This window comes from Bicyclus anynana, chromosome 3 (assembly GCF_947172395.1).
Source record: "Bicyclus anynana chromosome 3, ilBicAnyn1.1, whole genome shotgun sequence".
NCBI classification, from domain to species: Eukaryota; Metazoa; Arthropoda; class Insecta; order Lepidoptera; family Nymphalidae; genus Bicyclus; species Bicyclus anynana.
The window spans coordinates 5,145,488-5,170,494 of record NC_069085.1 but is presented as its reverse complement, the minus strand read 5'-3'; the positions used below and the strand labels follow the sequence as shown (position 1 = coordinate 5,170,494).

General features: G+C 34.6%; 2 protein-coding genes across 4 annotated transcripts in view; one reads left to right on the top strand and one right to left on the bottom strand.

The window, feature by feature from the left end:
* LOC112048311 (mitoguardin) overlaps window positions 1–25,007 on the top strand; it is a 65,175-nt gene that overhangs the window by 26,460 nt on the left and 13,708 nt on the right. The gene's annotated exons all lie outside the window — the stretch shown is intronic.
* LOC112048310 (protein unzipped) overlaps window positions 1–25,007 on the bottom strand; it is a 39,698-nt gene that overhangs the window by 11,866 nt on the left and 2,825 nt on the right. Inside the window, exon 2 of one of the 2 annotated variants that reach the window (XM_024085797.2) lies at window positions 6,569–6,630. The exons of the other annotated variant lie outside the window; for it this stretch is intronic. The gene's annotated coding sequence lies outside the window, so the exon portion shown is untranslated. The remainder of the gene's footprint in view (window positions 1–6,568; window positions 6,631–25,007) is intronic. 2 annotated transcript variants of the gene reach the window in all.

Genomic DNA, 25,007 nt, shown 5'->3' with positions numbered 1-25,007 from the left:
GCTATAATGTGAATCTTCCTTAAGTGAACGTAACACGGTAGCCAATCTATTGATTTGCTACAACACTTTAGAGAACGCAAACGGTACTTTAATTTGTGACATTACAGTTGAACTATCTGATGCTACCAATTTTTTACTTAGTAAAGCACTGTTATATCTGATAGGTACATGCATTGAGAAGCAGAACTTTGTGTTGTTACACATAATCAATATTTAAGTGAATGTAAGTCATTAACAACGTAGACGTGAATGTAGTCATTAACAACTCGTAGATCAACAGGTAACGCTCGTAGAGAATATTAACGGTATTCTCACTTGCGGTATTCTCACTTGCGATCATACGCTGTGTGCTCCGGTCACTTTTTGCGGGAGTGTAAATTGCTCTCCGGGCGCCGCCGGCTAACTGTCAATAAATCATTCCCTATATTGTTCTCTTTATGATTGTTTGCGTCTGCCGTTGAACGCGCGGATACATTTACTGCAATACTGTTGCACTTCTAATGATGGATTTTATGGTGAATGTTGTTGAAACGTGCGTTACGAATGGAGTTAACGGGAATTTCGAATTTAATCTGCGCCGTAATTACATCGTACGTCATTAGTAATCCTATTCATGATGTTATTCCTATTCATTCTTTGAATTCACGTTTGCTATTAGACTTCGTTCCCATAACCCAACAAATGTAGCATAAAACATTTGTATTAATAAAATCTGTTAAAGATATTTTTACCGTTTTATGTCGAATAAAACAAATCGTTACAACTATTGATTTACTTTGTTGATGAATTCGGCATAGAGCAAATTTAATTTTTATCTTTATTTCATTCTCTAACTCTATATTCCTGCTCATTAAAGATTCCTACTATTAAAGATAACTTACTATTAAAGGTTAATTGTTCATAATTTGTTAATAACGAAAAGATTTACTATGTAATCAATAAATAATAATAATAATAATAATTTTTATTTAAAGGTATTTACCCAATATAAAATATACAAAAGTAATAATAATAATAATACAAAAATATAAAAATATAAAAATATAAAATATAAAAATATAAAAATATAAAAATATAAAATAAAGTTATTTATAACGTAACTACTATAGTTGTTTAAGTATCACTTGAATGCTGCTTATATTGTTTTATAGTCTGTAACAGCTATCTGGCGCCAGGCATCTTCCACAATACTGCTGACCGACGGTATTTGTTATCACTGACGATAAATATATAATACATAGGTACTCTGTGTAATTGAATAACAATAGCCAACCTAGCATAATTTTGCGGTTATTGTGACTCAACTATAGAACAACAAATGGCATTTAAAATCATATTCCGAAGTTATAAACGGTAGACTCCGGTTATCAGGCGCCGGGCTTCGGGCGGCGGTGACGCGGTCGATGCGTACGCGCTGGGCCGTGGAACAGCTGATAGTGTGGGAATCACACCATGCAAGAGGAGTCACATCGTGCCCACTGCTTTATGCTCTACTTGTAACATTTCGCAATACGCGTTTCACCACATTTTATTTACAAAGCCAGTAAATGGTGCTGGTTGAAAAACTGTAGTGTCTAATTTGGGGGTACTTCATTAGAAATGATTGGCGTAATACAGTTATCACAATCTCTTACGCCTTAGTACCTATTAGTGAGTTCAAATCCTTCATCAAAAACATCGCGGATCAATCAAGAAAATGTAATACAAATGCAGAGCTTTATCTTGCTTTGTCGATGTCTAGCATTGACAACTTAAATAACTTGTCTGTATCTTGAAACACCGCAAACAAAATATTATGCTTTCTTTATAAGTAGCTCTCTTTATCAGCATCGTATATTTTTAATGCCATCTGCCACCTTCATACAAACTATGTATACCTAATTGAAAAGTAAAAATACTGATGCATGAACACTGCTAACTGACTTCACGGTTTATGAATCCGGGGTCCAGATAACTTTTGAAATTTTAATTAGTTTTTGTTTAAACTCTTCTGAAGGGTCGATTTGACTCTAACATGCCTGTTCTACGAGTATGTTTTATTTTATAACGAGTTGGGTGACAAGAGGACTTAATTAAGATGAAATTAAATGTAAACAAATGTATAAAAATTTCGTTGTTTACACTACTAAATACTATGTACATAGATGTACGTACGCGAGGGTTACCACTGACTCATACAAACTGTCATATTCTACCATTGGAAAGTCCTCAGCACAAACGGATGCGGGTAAGATCGTGTTATTAGTAACAGTTGTAGTTCATATTGAGTCTTCAACCTGGTCTCTTGATATATTTGAAGACTTGTCATGATTGTTCGATAAAATGGTTCCCCAGGGACAGAAAAGTAACTTCTAATCCTAGTTTAACTAGGATTAGAAGTTACTTTTCTACGTACCAAAAATTTTGAGAATTGTCCATTAAGGAATAATAATCCAATGTATGTTTTTTGATAGTCAATCTTTTCACATCAATATTATTCGAAGCTACTTAACGAATTATCACGTATTGTATCAATAGGCACTACATTAAGTGTCTATGAACAACTTGTTATCATTGATTAAGAGAAATGTATCACCTGTTAATGTAGTAGATGTGTTAATAACCGTTCAGGGAAAAGTTACTTGCCTGCGGTCATCACGCAATGATTTGCACGTGCCCTGAATAGCGATGTCAGCATTGAATCCATTAGGTTAATTGAGGCGTCAGTTCCAAATTACAACCCATGGAGGGCTACATACTCGGTACAGTATATTTTATTTTTAGTGCTCCGTATTTTCTTCTTACGGCTCATTTACGGGTTTTAGATATTTTATAAAAATCGACCAAAACTCTATATTACGACATTATACGAGAAGTTCTGAAAAAACAATATTCAGTATTTTTTTTTTTTTGGTGAATTCCACTTTATCGTGCCAAATTTCTTTATTGTAAACGAGTGCATTGCATTTTTATGGATTTTTAAGTCTTAAATTCGATAAAGTGGCAATAGCGCGAATAAATTTAGTACTTTATTGGAGGTAAGTTTTACATTCAATGGTATCAAAAGTATTTGTGTGGCAGTTTACAGTTTTACCGCAGGTCACGTCTGGTCAAACAGCATTCTGCATTATGCATTATCACTTGCAGTCGCGCCATCAACAATCACCATCGTGCGATGCGTGACGGTGTTGGGCGATTTGCAGATAAAATTGCATACATAATCATCAGGGACCCATTGAAACTGCGCTTCCGTTTGGAAATACTAACACATAACGTTTGAAAATCAATTTGGTTAAGCTCTCACTGTGATTGTTGGTATTTCTAAAAGTACTTCCTAACAATGGACGAATTGACGTATACGAACAATAAGCATTCCATTTAAATTTATTTTTTATTTAAGTACCTAAACAAGAAATATGTTAAAAATATTTCAATCAGTATATAGATTTATTTCTAAATCTAAAGAATGGGTGTTCCAAACGCACTTTATAGTTCACATAAAAACTATATTTTTATGATCACCAGCTTTTTCTATTATTACTTAAAACTTAAATATACAATTCACTTCCGAAACTTTTTAGTTTTTATCTGAATGAACTTCGGATTACAGTATCACAACATGGAGCTTAATAACAAAAAAAACGGTTAAGTCGTTTTTAATGATAACGTTGTACGTTGAAAAAAGTGTTCCCATTTTTTCCTTTATGAAGGTAGAAAGGTATGAAATGAACAAGGTTATTGTACCTACGCAATATTTAACGCAAACGTTGATGTAGAGAAAGTGACGAAACAAAAGAAGTGATGATGAGAGAGAATTAAACCACGTCAATACACAACTTAAAAGCGTTTCATTAAGTTTAGTAATTACACATACTCTTAATGCTGATATTGTGTCGGCGATCGCAAATCGATAAAGATAAATGGCAGCATTGCTTTCAAAGGCAGCCAATAAATCAAGCCGCTGGGTTAATACTATCTATGAAGATAAATCTTACGCTACATACAAGCTTTAATTTTCAAACCACATTTAGATATTAAATAATGACTAGGTTAAAAGGTTGACATTAGTACAATAAAATTAAAATAGTTACCAATCTATTAATAGATACCAATCTATTAATGATCCATTTTCAGTAAATTAGTATGTTCAAAGTATAGTAAAAAGGATTTTAATATTTTTTCACAAATGGTTAGTTTTGTTTTAGTCGCAACTTCTTTAGATTTGACCAAAATCCTGTTCCTATTAGCAAAGATAAAATTATTCTCGTTGTCATAGGTAAATACTGAAAATCGAAGCAGCAGCAGTTGTTTTACTATAACAATAAAGTTTCAGGAGGTACTTTTACACATTATGATCTCTTGAAAAAATTACTCGGCTAACCTAACATTGAGTGAACTAATAAACCATGTTAATTAAAACAGTCTATACTCTATACCGACACTTATCTATTTTATTAAATTATTATCTTAAAAGGTTACGTTTCCTGAACGAAGCCAGATTATCTAGATGCGTGTATGAAATATTGATTAGACTAGGATTTAGAACATGCAATAGCCGATCTAAGATATACCGTTGCTACACCTACGAAGAATCGTTAATCTTAATTTCATATTAAGCTTTATCACTATTATGTGTTCTGTGACTTTGTATTATTGTTTGCTTGAAATTTATTAAATAATACGCAACTTTCACGGCTTAAATTAACTTTAAATAAATAAACAAAAATATAGTGATTTTTAATTAAAATGTAGTAACATCAGCTAAGAATACAAAAGAAGGCAAACAGGCTGTGCTATAGTTTTTTTTAGATCTAAAGCCATTTGTTAAATAACTTATAGATCCTAGAAAGGGAACCACTATATAAGATTCAGTTCCAATTAGAATTTTATTACTTTTCGCATATTTTGTTATTAAAACATTCTGATAAATCTTTTTAAATGATTGTATCCGTTTTTTGTCTTTTCAAAAATGAGTGTAATTTATCATGCTCTTAATATCATCTTATAAAAGGTAAAAGGAAAAGTACTTGCAAGTGGGATTACATAATAAAAATGCACGTAAGGCGGATGCCGGAATGGAGGATGACAATCTGCGGCTCCCCACGATTTGCGACAACAAGCTGCAAGGTCGTCGTCTGATTGTCGATAATAGTGCCACTTATGATATGTCATACTGACACACTGACGACACCGGTCTAGTTATACAACTCCATTATTTTATTGCCGAAATATTTCTATCATTATCAGTATCACCTTGAGAACGGGACGTGCGTCGAAGTTAAGAATTCTATGAGTATACTGAAATATATTCAATACTGTTGTTGTACCTTTCTTCTATGTCACATTTTACAAGTATAATTTGTTATTCCAGATTTATACTATATGTCTGTGCTAATCGAGATCCGTTCAACCGTTAGGAATTATAAATGGTGCACTTAACCCGATTTTGTTTTACATACACATTTCACATAGATTGTTTTCCCAGCGTTCGTGAAATTTAATGTGATTTATATCCTTCCGGTAACTCAAGATTAGCTATACTTGCCTGAGATTCATCAGCGACGTGTAATTCTACTAAACAAGCTATAATATTGAATTTATCTCCGAGTATAAAAGTTGATATGCTAATTTAGGTCATTGTTAATTTAAGTGCTAATTTCAATTCGTTAATAAATTACAACCGTAAACAAACTATTGTAAATACGAGATTAGTGTCACTTTCTACAGGAAGAAAATTTTTTTAGTGCGGATATTTTTATATTTTGTACATAAACAAAATTTAATGATCACGTATTTTTTCTTTTTTTTTTAACTCAAAAATAACAAAATTATCGTTAGCTAAAGTTATTTACTTTTGAACAGAATTTTAGGGTCACCCTATTGTGCGTTTATTTTATTTTCGTTTGATACCTAAAGGACGTCACCAGATCACTTTTAAGCTGAATATATCTGGTTTAGTAATAATATGTACATTATTTTGTTATTTTAGAGACATAAATTAAAAAAAAAATTACATAAAATGTATCGAACTGTTTGTAGATTTATATTCTATTAATGATACAGAACCACGAAAAAAAATATCCGCACTAAAGACCGAATCACCCTGTATATTTGATTGCGTTATAAAGACAAAGCGGCTTAAGTTATTCATAAAAGTGCAATCGTTATAATGCTCATATCGTAACCTAAGAACCCGTATATCAAGTGCACTTATGATACTGTGAGTTGTTTATTTCATCCTGGTTCTTGACAGGATTACAGTGGGCACACGCTCTCCGGCGAGTAGTGGAACGAACTATTTTTAGATTGGTGACGACATCGGCAAAGAATACCATTGAATTTTCAATTTTGTCGTTTTTTGCCTTCGTCGCGACGATAAGTTGATTCCTGTTCACAACCCAGGCATACCTATCCGTTTGTTTCTATTAAACTCCAGGATTGTGTAGCTCTAAATAATTCATTTACTATTTGGATATATGCAAATTTTTTTAAATGTCAATTCCCAAATTCTGGTTAAAATAATGCCTTTTAATATATAATTTGAAATATGATTAAAATAAAAAATAAGGCCAATCCTTTGAATGTTTACCTTTGACTGATCCACTATGAGATTTCCAGTTTTGTTGTACAATATTATATTATTGTCGAAATCTGTAACAATTGAAACAAGCAAATGAGACTTAAATTCACTAATTAAAACAATTTGTCAAGATGTTAAACGCGATTGAAAACAGTCTTATCTTAAATGGAGAGTGCTGCTAGGCAGATGTCCTATTAGTTCTTGCACTTTGCTTTATACACGTAATTAGGACGTAAATTAGTCACAGTGCGTTCCGATCTATTTCAGTCTGCGAATACGTTTATTAAGGCTAATCTTTCTTTTTTAATTTCAATTAAACCATTTTACTTTCATCTGCATTTTCCCTTTTGTATAACGAACGCCGACCAGTCTATTCCACTATGGCTACGTTTGCGGTTAACCAAATGTAATGAAATGGAAATTGACGGTTTCTTAAGTTACCGCACAATTAGTTAAGTAGTTCAACATCGAAGTGTACTCTTGATAAATGTTTGAAACCACTGAATGGTGGTGTTCAGAAATATTGGTTGATTTTAATTGTTTTGGTGGTAACTTTTAAAATGCCGTTCGCTCATTCATGCATATTCGTGTGCTCATAGGTCATTTATCGTCATAATCGACCCATATTCGGCTCACTGCTGAGCTCGAGTCTCCTCTCAGAATGAGAGGGGTTAGGCCAATAGTCCACCACGCTGGCCCAATGCGGATTGGCAGACTTCACACACGCAGAGAATTAAGAAAAATTTCTGGTATGCAGGTTTCCTCACGATGTTTTCCTTCACCATTTGAGACACGTGATATTTAATTTCTTAAAATGCACACAACTGAAAATTTGGAGGTGCGTGCCCCGGAACAAATTCGAACACACACCCTCCTGAATTGGAGGCAGAAATCATAACCACTGGGCTATCACGGCTCTCATCATGTTATATGTATATGTATATAATGTTATTTACGTAGGTTTTATATTTCCCCTTCTTAGCGTTCCTAAGTTAACGTAAACATATAAGTTGCTCTATGAACAACCAGGTCTTTATGTGTTTTAAGTATTTGTGAGAATGCGTCACATTGCACCGGCAAATGTGATAATGCAGTCGTTATGCAGCGGTAGGTTGGCCTTCGCCACGGCAACGGACCCATTGTGACTTTACAATGAACACTTAGAAACCAGATATCAGTCTCTGTACACAACTTCTCGAGTTAGTAATTGACATACACGCTGAGCGGGGTCGCTTAATTGACTGAAATATGTTACAAAGTATGTCTTATTTGACACTACTTCCTCAGTTGTGACAAAGATGCTATAATTTCGTAATAAACAAGCTTAATCTGTATCTAGAGAAATATGATTTCGAAAATATAATTTACGCGGACTAAATTGTTTCAAAACAAATGCTGCTGTGGATTTTGCGGTATTACTGCCCTGAATAATTGCTAAGTTAAGCACGAAAGCGCACATGTTTGTAGGGATTTCCAATAGGGGAATCCGATCACAACACCCCACATCGACAGGGGTCAAACGAGCAAAGAGACGCCATGTATTTTAGGTCTTATTTATACAAAGCAAATATTGTCATGAATGTCCTTTGTCTGTGGCGTATTATCCCCCGATCCGACCTTCTATAATAACGTATGTCATTTAGACAAGATAAGGTTGCGCCCGGCCACCAAATCCCAAATTGGCTGCTGTAATCTCAAATCCTTTTGTCCAATAGATAGAGTTATTATAACGGGTCACTGATTTCAAAAGGGTTGTGAAATTATTTAATGGTCCTTTTAATTAACGGGTAGTATTTCGCCTTTAAAGCTAAACAGTTTCACGTTTAAAATTGTGATATGTCCTATAATAAATCCTCGATCATAGTCAACTTTGTGATACATACTCCTAGTACAAGCTTTTTTATTTGAAGAGGATTAGTCATGTCTTTTATGTCAATATATTTTGTGGCAACGGAATTTAATCCTTCGCAAAAACCGCTGTAAATCCATTTTCTTTGAAGAAATGTCTGTGATTGTTTAAAAGTTAGTCGACTAAATAAAAATAAATAGTTCAGTGTGAATAAAAGTAAATATTTTGATACGCGGTACGCATGCCAAAATTCAGGGGATGTGGGTAAACGACGTCGTAGTTCTTGCGTTGCTATGGCAACACCCTGCAAGTGGCTCGCCGATTTGCTCAGTGGCTACGAACCGAAGTACTTGACGTTAATTTGCACAAGCCTTTCCTCAGGCTATTATTGTATTAAAATTCAGAAATGTAGGATGATTTACTATAAGATTTAATATAACTTCGGTAATTTGGCATTAAATTAAAAGCTCTGTATTAAAATTTTTAGTTTGAATGTTGTTGTTTTGGGTGTGCATAGAAAATTGATAATTCAATCTCCCCTGGTTTTTTGTAACAATTGCAGGATTTCGTCACTATTTCACAGAGTCTCTCGTCAAGGGGTGTGATTGTGCGGCTCCCCCACTTTTAATTGCATTTTATTTATTCAGACTCGTAGTACCCTCTGATTTTCCCTAAACAGTCATGAGGGTCGTTTAGATGCTCATTAGTTTATCCTCGTCTCTCAGTTGAATTAAATAAAAAAAACTATTGGACAAATACAGTTAAAATAATGTCTTATTTTATTTCTTATATGATTCTAGTTGCAATACATAAGTATTGCCGTATCTACTAGATGTTTAAAATATGATTTCTAAAGTTTACCTATTCTGAATGCTATCTTAGACATTGTGTCTTTATAACCAAATATTTACAGAATCTATTTCTCTTTGCGGAAAAACTTCAGAAATATTTTTATGGCTAACTGTTGGTAAGTTATCAATGATTGTTATTTACCATTAAGGTATCACAGCTAAGCATAAGAGTATGTAGTGGCAAACGAAATTGTTATGGTAATTTAGAAGAACCTTTCCCCTCTTTTTAGGAATTGATGTCAAGAGCAAAGTTTAACTTTTGCTGATGTCATACCTTCGGTGTAATAAAACCACCCCTCCTGCCCTGTAATCGATACCGGGTACATTACTTATTTATTACCAGCAGGGTCTTGGGAACGTTGCGAAATGGAAATGCGTAGTCTTGAAACTTCCGGGATCGACGGGCATGGTTGATTTTATCTGAAGCCTCTAATTTTGCAATTTAAGCCGTAATTTTACTATAATCGTTGTGATTTTACACAATTATTATAATTCTATACATACATAATACATACATATACCTATAGACATTCTTAGCTGGATAAAATTTCATTAGATAGGTATAACACGTTTGAATTGTGGCTTCATCTCAATTCAGAGAATTCTTCCATAATTCATAGATTGGAATGTTTTATATTTCCTTTATCGAAAAGATCGATTAAATTCTTAATTAAAGAAATAATTACATTATTCCTATGTGAGAGCAATAATTTTAGAAAGCCATCGGAGACCCTAACGCATTATGCAGACCCCTTTCAAAGTCGACAGTAATTACTGTCGCCTAACTTTGCACAAACAAACTGCTCTAATAAACACCGCAATATCTCACTAATTAACTTCCTAAGTTGTTGAAGTTGCCGTCAGCCGTCGGTAGAGTTAATACTGCTATGAACACATTGAATAAAGTAATATTGAAGGTTTCAACTTTAATTACTGTGAGACTAAAGTAGGTCTGGAGTTTAGGATAAGGGGAGACGTCGTGACACGAATGTTGTTGCTGTTATTGATAAAGATGTATAGTTGACGTCTTTTTTTATGTAATTTACAACAATATTCAAAACTTATTGTTTGCATTTTTATTGCTTTGCATAAAATTTGCAGGTAACTTAAATTATTGATTTATAAAATCTTACCGAAACCTAAATAAAGGAGAGATAAAAAATAAAATTGGCTCAAATGAGGAGATCCGCAGAAGAACCAGAGTCACCGACGTAGCTCAAGGAGTCGCGAAGCTGAAGTGGCAAAGGGCGGGGCTCATAGTTTGAAGAGCTGATGGATGTTGGGGCCCTAAGGTGCTAAAATGGCGATCACGCACTAGAAAGCGCAGTGTTGGTCGACCCCCACTAGGTGGACTGACGACATCAAGCGAGTCGCAGAGATTCGCTGGATGCAGGCGACTCAGGATCGTGATTGTAAGAGGTCCCTACAAAAGGCCTATGTCATGCAGTGGACGTCCATAGGCTGATATGATGATGATGAAAAAATCAAAAACAGTCCCAGTTAAATTTTACAACAATTTATTTTAAACTCATGACTCATCCCTATGTAGCGCAGGGTACAGGGCCAGTCATCCAGTTACTACAATCTCTTAACAACTTTAATGACGTCACACGCTCACATGAGTCAACTGTGACGTGTATGAATCAATAAGATATTCTAGTTTCTTAATTACAATTGGGATAATTGAATTTCGGACTATAATGTGAATCAACTGTGGGATGAATGAATCAATATGATTTCCGGTTTCCTCAATTAAAACTGAATTATGTAATAAAATTCAACTCTTTATTTGCGTAAGAAGTAGATGCTTTGCTCTCGAGAAAAACTACATTAATCTCGCTGTGTCTACCTATTTTGGGCCTGGTTGCAAAAATGCGGTACAAGCAATTGTTCGATAACGGCCCAAGTCGTGAGGGCGGGTCGATGAACGCGGCTCATTGTGACTCATCGGTCACCATCGCATCTTCAATTCTCAATACATTCGCAAATCTCACTGAAAGTACAAATCAGCATGCATATGTCACATCTGCACAGATGAACGACTTTGATTACGTAACGTAAATTTCGTAGTAATTCCCAATGTTATGTTTGATTTTTGTTTATACACTCACTGTATTATTCAATTCGCATGTCTAAAGGGCTTCTGTAATGCCTAGTTATAATATTTCCGCCATTATTAGCGCATAACTTTGATCAAGGATCAACCTCGCATATTTATTCATTTATGAATGCCATTATAAAGACTTGATTGGAAAGCTTTGCGTTTCAAGCATTCACTTCAACGGCAGATATTAAAAGTTATGCGTTATTATAGGGGTTGAATGGTTACTCTATGGGAGAAATATGTACCTATTTTTATTTAATACTCCCAGTAAATTTTTAACTGTTACTGATCCATCGGAGCCATTGGAGTCTTAAACTATTTAAAGGAGAAACAGATATAGACGAGCAATTAAACGAACTACACTTACGAGTACAAACTAAATTCATATCTTTACTTTTATATTCTACTTCTACTAATGTTATAAACGCGAAAGTGTAGGGGTATGAATAAAAATCAAAAGAAATATACACGGATAAATTTAGGGAATAGCTATTAAGTTATTAAATTATTAAACATTGTATTTAAAAATGTGTCACTGAAATGCGGCATTAATTTGAGAAAAAAGCGGAAAATTTCACTGTATTTTATTATATTTCATTAATTTATTAACACTGTTGCGAAATTGTCTTTGCTAACATAGATTAGTTATTTGCAACACAGGCGAATGCAACGAATGTTGATAAATTATTTATTATCGCATAACACATACATGTGTTAATTATCTAAACGATTAATCCCGTGCAATTATTTTTTACTCAAGGCAAGACTGTTGCAAGTATTGACGAAATAACTGTGTGAGGATTAATGTTCAGGTTACCCTTGATAGATTCTAGATGTAATTAGTATTCTGAGGTCAAATTAATTTAGAAATAAATATTTAATTCTTAGAACCTTTTAACGACCTTCCTGGCGTACTTGCTTTAGAGATTCTATTTGATATAGTTTTTTTTTTTGTAAAAATTATGGTTTTTATGTTTTGTAAATTTTGTTTTTATGAGTCTAGCAGTAAGTTTTAGCGTAGCCGCACCAACACGCAAAAGTGTAAAGCGATTTAGTGGTTCGGCATGATGTCGCGTAAAAATCAGTTTGAGAGAGTAGAAGTTTACCTCTTACCTTACTTCTTTCTAAGGAAGTAAGTTTACCTCTTACCTTACTTACTTCTTTCAAGACAGTTCGCTACCATTTTATCTGTAGGAAACTGTATATTATCTATACCACTTAGTAAGAGGAAAGACTTGATTGTTTGTTTAATTACAATGAAACTACTGATGGATGAACTCTAGGATTTGAAAACACTTTCTTTCACTAACATTACCTATTCGGTCGTTATTCCCAAAAAAAAGGCACTACCTATATAGTCTAAGATAAATTAGGTGAGATCGCAGTCAAGGCCTAATATTTCTCTAAATAAAAAAAGCAATAAAAATTACAAGATTACCGTGATCTCGTAACTAGCAATTGAGATAATAACGTATGTAATAAGAAATGGTTGACTGGTGGAGCATGCGCTAACGGGAGTCACACTCGAACTGCATTCGTTACATGATATTCCGAAATAATATCGTTGTAATTACATCTCTGATATATCCTTACATCCGTAATTGCAAATTCGTACATGTCATAACTTCAAGCTTATTTGTAAATATATTTAAAATAGACGGACAACGACATCGTCGGTGGAAACCACGATGTTATACATTATAACACTAAACGTACAGATCTTTCTCTTAAACCTCTCTATCTATATAGTTGAAATTCACATCACATTAAAATCCGTTGCGTAGTTTAAAAGGTCTAAGCGGTTGGCAGAGAGCTACTTTGTTTTATACTATGTGAAGAAGTAGCAAAGTTATGAAATGTATAGATTCATCTTAAGAAAGCTTACTGACGTATTACAGCGGCAATATCAATAAAGATGCTGAGTTTATTGCAGTCACATACGGCCTCTTGAACTGTGAAGAGCGGTTTACGATTAAAGATATAGCCACAAATAGTTTAATCGTTTCCCTTTGTACTTGAACGAATAACTGAACTTATAAATACACAATGTTTGCCAATAATAAACTGAGATATCAAGTATTGTTGTGACATAAAAGTATATATTAAGAATTAAAAGATTTCCACGTGAAGTGCATGAATAACATGACATAGAATACATAATTGGAAAAGTACACTTTCTGATAACCCTTGATGCTAGGTACTCTTTATCTAATTTGCGTAGGTGCGTAAATTAAAAAATCATCATAATAAAGGTTATAAAATTCTTATAAAATTCATAAAATAAAACAGACCGTAATACAAGTAGGCATTTTCAAAATATGTAAGTACAAATACAAAACGTGACTAAGATGGATAAAAATTTCGCTCGAGAAAGTTGTCTTCCAGACTTTTCTTATTACGGTAAACTTTTTGATTCCGCACCCGAGGCTGCGGCGGTACACAATGTTTGTGCTCGCCTGGTACAAGTAGAGGGTACTTTGCTCAAGTCGGTGCGCGCGTACGGCTCTTGCGGTAGCGGCGTGCAAGTCGAGAGCTTGTTAAACTCAACACGTCTCGGGGAGATGACGTTGCGGTGGGGAGGAATAGCTATTTCTCTGTATTTACACTTTACAGCCGCTGTACTAGGTCTATGTAATCTATGTAATGTGTAAATAGTTCAAAACATGTTACGAATTACTTTTGATTAAGGCTGTTTTCTCACATTGGAGGAATATGTCTAACTAGCTGTTTTCTTTCCTGTGGGATTGTATAAAAAATAGCGTGAGTGCTATTCCTGATATCTACCTCTAATCATATCAGATATATCTATACCAATTTTTATATTATTTTCATATTTAGAGTTACAATTGGTGTAATCATTTGTACATCCATCGGTGTAACTAATAGACGGTGTTGTTCTATAGATATAGCTAGACGGTGACATACATAAACCAACAATTGTGGAAATAATGGGGATGGAACCGCAGTCACTGGCTGAGTGGCTATGTCAACCACGGATCACTACCCGTTGCCACAAAATATATTGACATAAAAGACATGACTAATCCTGTTCAAATAAAAAAGCTTGTACTAGGAGTATGTATGACAAAATTGCTATGATCGAGGATTTATTATAGGACATATCACAATTTTAAACGTGAAACTGTTTAGCTTTAAAGGCGAAATTGCCCGACCCAAGTTTATACAACTATGATGTATTAGTCATTCATAACAAATGACAAATATAAAACAGTGCTTACGATGTTACCAAATCGTGGTTAGAATATGATACGTAGTTAGTGCACATTTGTAATCAAGGCACGTTCGTAGCGTACTAAGCTTTTGATATTGCGCTCTTGTTACAATTGTTATTCACCATTGTTATTACAGGAGAGTATGACTAGGTTAGTACTTTTATGGCTGATCCACTTTGATAAATACCGTTACAATTTTCTCTCAATACCTTCATCTATCAAAAGCAATACCTTTATAAATGCTCAAAAAATATGAAAATCTATACTAATATTATAAAACTGAAGAGTTTGTTTGATTGGTTGAACGCGCTAATCTCAGGAATTACTGGTCCTATTTGAAAAATTCTTTCAGTGTAAGATAGCCCATTTATCGAGGAAGGCTATAGGTTATATATTATCCCCGTATTCCTACGGGAATTCTAAATATAAATTAAACGAATGTACATAATTTTATACCTGTGCTACTAACCGCAGACCAAGTTGCTGCAGCATCAAGTTATTTACTTTATTTTTATTTATTCATACCAAAGATAGTAAAGCATGCCATATTTCAAGCTTAAGCTTTCTACAATACTAACTTGTTAGACATATGATCTTATCATATAATAACCGATTAGCGTTCAGAAACAAATTCTCATCAACGTTTGGTGTTCAATTCCAGGAGAGAATCACGCCTTTAACCACAAACTGGGCTTTTGTCAGTTCAAGAGCCGCCGAGCTCGGTTAACAAAACGTTTTCTCCGCCGCAATTTATAAAAGGCTTTACCGCTAAAGGTTTCTCACTGATATAAAATTCTTTTGCTACAGCAAACGAGCCAAATTACCTCAAAAGTGCAGGTATGCATGATGATACTATTATAAAACGTAACTTAAGTGCTTTTTTAGTGCATCCGAGTAATAAGCTTCGAGACCGCTTATAATAAATGGGCTAGGAAATAATAGCGGGACTGGTAAAAGGTGGTATCATGGGCCATTATGTGAGTGGTTGGCGTTATTCGAGACGTTCTAATAGTGGCATGTCAGTTCCCGGGAGAGTGCTATAGCTCGACAGAGCAACGGGTAACGGAAGAGCTGGGTACTCGGTTCACAATTAGTGCGTTTGTCCCGTTACCGACGCATTGTCCGCTTCAATACTCGCCTACTAATATTCCTTTGTGCACTTCAAATGGAAGGTTCTCGGGTTGTTTATTTTGCGTTTTCTGTTTCACCATTGTTTGGCTAATAAAGTTATTTAGTCTTTTGCGTGTTAGCGGAAACGATTGCTTCGATCGAGGTATTGTTATTTAAAACTTTCAAGGCGGGTTCGTTTTTTTTCGTCTATTCTGTTTTGTTTCTTATCTATACAAATATTATAAAAAGCTTTTCCTACGCTTAGGGTTAGATGTATAGAGAATATGAAATAGGATTTTTTTTTCTCAATTAATATGGGACCTAGGAAAAAATACATCAAAATCGTTACTCAGTTATCCATCTCTTCGTTTTTCGTCGGTGGAAAAGTGTTTGTAAAATAAACCTAAGTTTTCGAATTCAAAGTTTTTTTGTTTCAATTCTGCTCTCATTCCATTGAAAAATTTTACCTGCATTCATAAATTGGTATCTAACAAAGTGTTATTGTAATTGGTGTAATTAAAAACTATGAACAACCGTTAAAAAACGGTGCGACCGCTAAAAGGGACCAACAGGAAGTGGATCACTATGAATTGCAATGGCTTCCGGAATTTTTATCATACCATCATGGATAAATTGTGTTGTAATTGTATCATTATAATAACTACACGGTCTGCAACAACTAGCTGCTGTATTATTGTTGTATATTTTTGTTGTGTGCTAACTCACTATAATCATGAAAGATTTATTTTCTGCGGACTGTGAAAAATGCTTCATAACCTCATGTTTCTTTAATAGCATGTTTAATTTTTTTAATTATAAATTAGCGATAAAGATCTTTCAATGATGAATGTTGGATGAACAAGTACAATGAACAACACCGGTCTCAATCATAGAAAATCTGTAAATACATTTTTCAACTTTTTCACTAAGCAATAACATACGCTTTAGCATTTCATGGTTCTGTGATAAGTCTTTAAGATTTTTAAGAGCTCATAGGTTGTAGTATAGGATTGATAGTAGTCATAGATATGAGTATATGTCGGTTGATGTATAAAAACGCATTTTGCAAGTGTTATAAATTAATTTGGTAATGTTATAACAAGAATAGGTTGCATTACCTATTTTCATAAAACAATTTTTACTTGGCACAATCATTCACTGTGATTTTTAAAAGATAAATATACAATATATATATATATATTGCATATATTATATATAATTTACGCAATATTTGAGAGAAAATCACATATTGCGTTCATTCATGGACTCACAAGCACATGTATGACATGTGGAAACTTATTAGATCAATGTGTGGAGGCGCCAGGTAAAAATAATATAGATAGTAGGCACGAACAAAATAGAAAGCCAGACTGAGAGTTGAAACAGAATAAAAATAGACGCTAAGAATAGACGAGGCGGTATATTTTAAATCGAAGATCAAAAAGTAAACGTGGAAAATGGAAGGCTGTCCGCAACGGCCCGGGCGAGTCCTTGGGAACAACCTTCAGTATATACCGACCTTGTGCAATTTAATTTAGCTTTATGGGATTTTCTAATGGAACGTTAAGAGTATACTCTAGTGTTATCAGCTTTAATTAAGATAAAATTACCATTTTAATTACGTAAAACATTCTGGATGCTTTTCTATTTCGAAAATAAAAATAGTAGCCGACTCAACAAGCTTTGTTCCGCTTAGCTGTCTATCTATTTAGCAGTGGCGAAGGATGAACTTTTGACGAAGGTAAGCAGTCCCAAAGAAAAGGAAATTCATACAGCTTGATACAAACTCATACATTACAATAATGAATATGTACGAGTATGTATGGATTTGTAAAAAGTAACCCGACGAGATTCGGCCTGTATGGACTCTTCGCCGCTGCAGTCATATATACATTTCTTTCATATAAAAATGTTAAAGTAGTGATTTAAAAATGGGGAGCCAAAAATAGTTTACGACCTGCCGAATATTATATGTGTAGGTACATAAAAAATTATAAAAATCTGTCGAGATGTTTCGGAGAAGTTTCACTACAAACATTGCACGCTGTATTTTTTCATTTCAAATTCTTCTGTTTCATTCGCATATTTATTATTTTTCATCTGAGTGTAGATACTCTAGAAAGTGGTAGAAGTAGGAAGATTATTAGAAAAAAATGAAATCTTAAATCCAAAAAACGAATCTATCGCTCAAACAGTCAAATAAAATCATTCCCTTCTATAAATCGTAACGGAAGTCTAGGAAAACTATACTTGTTGGTGCACTCAATACCTTCTACACGAGACTAGGGCGATCTCCGCATAAAAGGCTCGATACAATCAGCGCTTGCATGCGTTGCATTCTCGTAACCAAATATCGCACTAGGACTAGGCTTTCACTTAATTGCTCAGCACCGATTAACATATAAGTAACTTTATACAGCTTCATATAGTCGTGACTGCATCTGTGAAAAACACGTATTCAGTGTACGTATTTTTACAGTAATTCAAAGAAAATTTTCTCGATTGTATTTTATTTAGGTGTCGCATGTGGTGATTTTTATATGTGCATATTTCAGTCATGAATCTGATCTTATCTTTATATCTTCAATCTTGTATCTTTTTATCATAACTATCATTATAATTATCATCATTATAAATATTAAAACGGTGAAGGAAATAACATCGTGAGGAAACCTGCATAGCAGAGAATGTTTTTAATTCTCTGCGTGTGTGAAGTCTGCCAATCCGCATTGGGCCAGCGTGGTGGACTATTGGCCTTAACCCCTCATTCTGAGAGGAGACTCGAGCTTAGCAGTGAGCTGAATATGGGTTAAAAATGATGATGATGATGATAATTACCAGCCTATACTACATGGTCAGGTCTCCCTTGTCATTATAGGAGAGAGGATACTTTGTACGAATAAAAAAGGAATACTGATACTTTGATAAATATTCATCATCATCGTTATCAGCCTAGTTTAACAGCCCATTACAGGGCCAGGATGTTCTATAAAGGAGAATGATATGGAGCAAAGATCCACCACGCTGCTCTAATGTGGGTTGGTGGGCTGATAAACATTAAGAAATAAAAATTCAATTTGGTTTTAACAAGTTCATAAAGATGTCTTTCAGCTTGATATCAGCATAGGTAGATTTATTGAGGAAATGGGATTATTTCAAGGGCGGATATTAAATTATGGATTGTGCCGGTAGCGGGCACCGTGCGGGTCCTTTTGTATCCATGTTTGTGTCAACTACAGCCATTGTAGTGTTAACAACTAGGTTGTTTAGATAGACATTCTTGATTGTATCAGGCACTGCGTCTCTGTGGTACCTCATCATCGTACTGAGCCACCCTTGTGATGTGGTACTTATGATAAACAAAAGGCTTTGACCAGCCGCTACATTCAAACATAATGACGACCGTTCATAGATTAAAGACCAATTTTGAAGTAACTTCTTAATTGGTTCTGATTTTAATGTTGTTGTTGATGGTTATGGCTATAACTCCTGATGACCTTAGCTGCAAACGCTATGTTTACGTCGCTTGGTGGTACAACAAGCACCATCCGATATGTATAACGTTCTGGCACAGAAAACATATGTACTCTGGTAACAACAATATGTGATGACATCAGTCATGACATGACATGACAAATACTATACCTCTCCCATAGTAACATTACAAACCCTATAAGATCCAAATGCAATGTTAGCAATACATGTCATGTCAATGTCATAAATTCTAGATTCACCAGAAATTAGTCTATCAGCGGAGGGAAGGTTTTATTGTAGCTGAATTTATCGTATCGGCTCAATTTATCGTATAGGGTCTTATTTTGGTTACAGTTTGATTTGCTAATTAAGTTGTCCTGACAAGTGTTGTGAATCATTACCTTTGTTCGACATTAGTTTTCTTATATTTGTAATCACTTTAAGTCCTATAATACCCATGGTCCCCACCACATGTGTAAACATTACTTATTTGAATTTCAACAACCAGTTTCACTTTAGTACCTACTTACTTTTAATTCTTGAGGTGAAATCATTTCTATTCATTAGCTAATACGAGTATACGACAAATACTTGTGTGTACTACTTTGTTTTCATTCATTATAGCAATGTAGCATGATAATGGTTATCACATGCATTAACTTAGTTGAACGGTTGAATGGCGCGACCACGTGGATGCGCACGCGCCGACAATAGTTGGGGCGTTCAGACACATTAGCCGTTTTATATTCTACTGCGGCTCGTTACGCACCTGTTACATCCACCTGTTCTAATTAAACGCTCGTTCGAATGCAAACGTAATAAAAAACCTTCAACTTTGCACCCATCGATCGTAAATCGTTAGATGAGCCTCAAAGCGTCGCGGAATTGTCATTGGTTTCGCACATTGAGTACGTCATCACTCGTAACACATTTCTCTCTATTCATGTTGTGGCTTGTGTTTTTACACTTCCAAAATGAACACGAAGGCATAATTAAGAGATTAAAATAAGAAAACACAGTAAATATTTTATTAAGTCCACGTCCACTCACAGCATGCGCTTGTTACGTACTAAAGTAAGACGTGCGTGCACGTCTTTGGGTAATGGCATAAAATTGTGCGTTCTCTAATATGAAGGGGTCCATCTAACGATTTATATCGATGTTTGCACCAACACATTGTCTTTAACTGGATTCTCATTCATTCTCTCATCTTATGTTTCATATGCATACTCGTAATTCGAGTAAATCAGCTATTCTAATAAGAATGGTACACCAAGAGGCGACCGCGTGTGTTTATTTAATTTCCTCGCATTGGCCGTGATGAAGCGCTCGTTGGTTAAGTGTGAAAAATACTTAATTAACTCCACCGAGCCGTTATGGTTCAGTTATACGGACGGTTTAACTGTAATTTCATTTTGAATATTATTTAACCTGTATGTGTAGATAGATATTCTATGTTTGGCTTTAAGTGTACAGACAACATCAACAGCAGAAACAATTTTAATAACTCAGACTATATGTCTGAGCTATTAAATTTTTTTCTGGTTTGCTGACGCTTTTTCAGTTAACACACAAACATGCTTGTATTGTAGCCTTATTCCTAGTCATAGTCAAATCTTCATCATGAAATTGAATATCTATACTATAATGGTTTTTTTTGTTAAAAAAATCTTTTTAACAAAAAAAATATACTGACTTCAAAATCACAAAAACTAAAAAGCCAAAAATAACATCGTATGTGCTGTTTTCTGATCACTTTGAAGGTGCCAAGCCAGTGGCGTATTAATTAAAGCCGAACCACGGGAAAGAACTGTGTTTAAATTCTAAAACTTTATGATTTCATCGGCTTAAGTTAATGCATCACTGTGTTGGCACCGTCTTCAAAGTAATCAAAAGGTAGCTTTGTGATTTTGAAGTCGGTCGGTCGGAAATGACGAAGTTATGAGTAAAAACACACGCGTCGAATTGAGACCCTCCCCCTTTTTTTTAAGTCGGTTGATTTATATTGTGAATGTAACGTGATCCTTAACTCGCTTACTTCATTGTGTTCGAGTATAATTCGGTCCTTAATTTTCCCAATGCTGGAAAACAATAGGTCTGATATTGTCGGCAAAAGCACGCAAAATCGCCGATCGATTGTTCCCATGGCCGTGAACCCAGCCTACCTCTCCCACAAGCATGTATTTCACGGAAATCTGTCAGCGTGTAAAAACAACGCTTGCACCGATATGGAACCGAAAGCAATACTCCGCGCAGTGCTAATCGAGTTTTTATTTATAAGCTAGATGTAATTCCAATTAATTTACTTTTATCAAGGGAAATTACACATCTGTTTATGGATAGGTCTCGACGGCGGCGCCTAGAAACTCTGTTAACTTTCGCGGTCGCGTTTAGAAAATTGCTCTGTAATGTTGTTATGTTATTTAATAACAATTTTGTGATGACCATGTCTATCACGTATCTATTATATACGAGAAACCAATTCTTCGTGTACCACACATATGACTTCAGACTCCTACCTGAAGAGATTAGTAAATTCAAAACTACGTGATAGTACGGGAGCCGAAGAGAGGATTTTTGCAGTTACTCGAGCGCGACAGATGAATAATGTCAAATAAGGGAGTATACCTTGCACGTTGTTCAGTACCTCCACCAAGTATGAGCCTTTAACATTGGTAGGTACGTTTAGGGAAACCAAAAAAAACTAACTTCAGAAATACTCAACCAGCACGTCAGATTAAGATAAGGTAGGTGAGTTGATAGCAATTCCTAATACAAATTGTGTAATTAATCCGACTTTATTTAACGTCGTCCACTACAGGACATAGGCCTTTTGTAACAACTTCCAAACATCACGATTCATGAGCCGCCTGCATCCAGCGAATCCCTGCGACTCGCTTGATGTCATCAATCGATAGTATGCTATAGGACAATAATGAACAAATCGATTTGTATTTCTGCAAAGGTGAGCCGGGTGAGGCACATAAATAGACAGTTGTACTGGCGTAATTAGATTACTTTCCTAGCCGCTTCGTTCCGCAGATTCCTACCGTTGGGCTTCGTAAAATCACTAATGTCATTAAAAGTCTACTGAAATGAATTAGGAAGTCCAGCTGTAAAATAAATGGTAAAAGTTTCGCAATCTAGTTACATAGACATGAAGAAAAGAATTTGGTGTCTCAAAAGAAAAGAGCAGCTGCACGCATACAGTTCCCCTCTATCCAATCATTGTTGGGCCAAGAATCGTTCTGTTATAGGGAGCAATGGCCGGGCAACAAAAAAAATACAAAAGACGCCATCCAGGTACCCACGCACGGAATCTATTGTGATCAGACTATTTCATGACTGATTATTACTTTAAAACACGGTTCCGACTTAAGTTTAAACTATTCGTAACAAAGTGTCAGCTTTTGGCGATGTCTGTCCTGTCCGAAATCTGTATCCTTTTATACAAGCTAAAAAAGTTGTAACAAAAAACTTGTAGATAAACAGAATGTCGTTTGAATATTCCTTTTTTATATTGCCACGAGATTTTAGAGTTCTTGGTATTGGTGACATAAACATCTAATTCAATGGGTTTTTTAATACATGTAATCATGGCTTGGAATTTTGTTCTATTGATAGTGAATGGAGTTCGTCAGTTTTTAAGGAACAACATTCTGAATGGAATTACTTAATCGTTTATTTAGATTTTTCTTTTTATTACAAAAGACTTTAATATAATGAAAATATGAGTACAAATAAAAGTAGAATAACTAAAGAACTTATATAAAATTAAAAAAAAAATACAGATACCTAGTATTTATTTGCATGCATATGATTTTATGTAAATTCTGGAATGCTAACGGCTCGAGACCGTATTGTTTGAAAGTCCATGCAAGAGGCCTACGTATGTCCAGCAATGGACGTCCATCGGCCGACAATGATGATGATGATGATTTATGTAATAATAATCCTATGATACATTTGTTACAACATTCATTATGGATATAAAAAGGCTATAAGAGTAATAATATAAGAATTTATTTATCATATGGGTATGTTGAAACATCTTGAACAACAACTGCTATAATAGCTAGTTAGTGCAAGAAATAAATTTAAATAATACACAATATTATCATAAAACATGCCAAGGCAAAGTTTTGTTACGTGCAAGGAATAATATTCTTGTGATGAAACATAAGTGAGCAAAATTGGTGTCCATTTGCAGCTCCCTAGTTTAGCTCCCCTTGCTTGCTTGTCTGTCCGTACCGCCACATTGGAAGTGCATTAAGCTATTAGTAAACAGTTAGTGTTCTGTTTCCCCCACGCACTGAATATTCACTGCAAATCCAAAATACAGACATATATCTATCTAATATAGGATACATAAGTGAGCTTTTCATCAAATTTAAAAACTTACTCGGTTTTCTATATCACAAACCATAGATATTTATTATAAATAGGAACTATTATTATTTTTGAATTTATGAATTGATAGTACAATATATTTATTATATATCTTTATTGTTTAAAGTGTGATATAAAAAAAGCATATTTATTTCGATATCTTAAAATTCTGTGCAATAAAAAATAGCTTGGTTCTTTTTAATTCTTTTGACGAAAATCTTTTCTCGCAAAAACAATAGGTTAATGATATTCTTGTATTATTGTGTAGCAGTGGCAAATATATTGCTTATGTTATTAATAACATAAGCAATATATTTGCCACTGCTATTATTAATAATTCAGTAAATAAATCAAGTTATTATTAAAGATAGCAATTGCTTTTATCACTTGTCAATAACTGACAAGGGTAAGGTCCTAGAGTCCTTATTTCACACGGGTTAATTTCTATTTTACTTGGTTTTATTAAGACTAGGATATTAATTAAATTTAGTTTTCGCCGAATTCCCGATTTATCACTGGGTAGACAAAAATGTACAAAACTGTTTTATTTAAAAAAATGCTTACATTAAAGTGATGTTACGCATTTTTTTCGAAAATTAGTATCAAAACAATAGACACCAATTTCAATTAACTTCTAATTTTCTTCAATCAAGCAGTCTTAAGACAATATCTTTATAATGAAGCACAAAGTATTTCGCATATCGAATTTTACGATAATTATTATGTAATTAAGTTGCCAGATAAGCTGTCGCTCTATATACTAGAGGATAAGAATTAATTTATATGATCAGTTTTTTCGCCAAGATCAGGGCCACGCGGTCACCGGCCGCCGCGTTCTTGCTCAATACTTCTGTGCTTGTATAAACTATTTTTTTCTCTCTGTCGGTCAACGACAGTGATGATATCATCCTCATCACTTGGAGCCCATAAATCATCGGGCTCGATCCCCTGTAACGATATTCCACATCCGTCCAATCGCTTAAACTGAAATTGATCAGTATGCTTATGGATATTAATAAAGTTAATGCTTGTTACTGTATATGTTTGCTATGTAAACATTAAAGGCATTCATAATGTGTGTGCTCTCGATAAACAATAAAACTCGTACTATCTTTTAAGATGATTAAAAAAGTGATGATATACGTTGTGCAATGTACGTTATCATTAGTGTTATTTAGTTGGCTAACGCTGTAGATAGCAAAGCTCCCGAGTACGGCACTCGGCAACGACGCGCGGGCGCGAATCGATCGCGCGCCGCGGCCGCACACTGCCTGCATACGAATACGGGAATTGCTCAACACTGGCACTTGGGAGCCCTTATCAAACTACCCCTGTACAGCCCTAGATCCCTTCGTTAGCGCCGCGACCTTGCCGATTGTTACATCAGCATGTCATACCCCGCGATTATTTACGGTCATTACACACACCCAATTTGTCG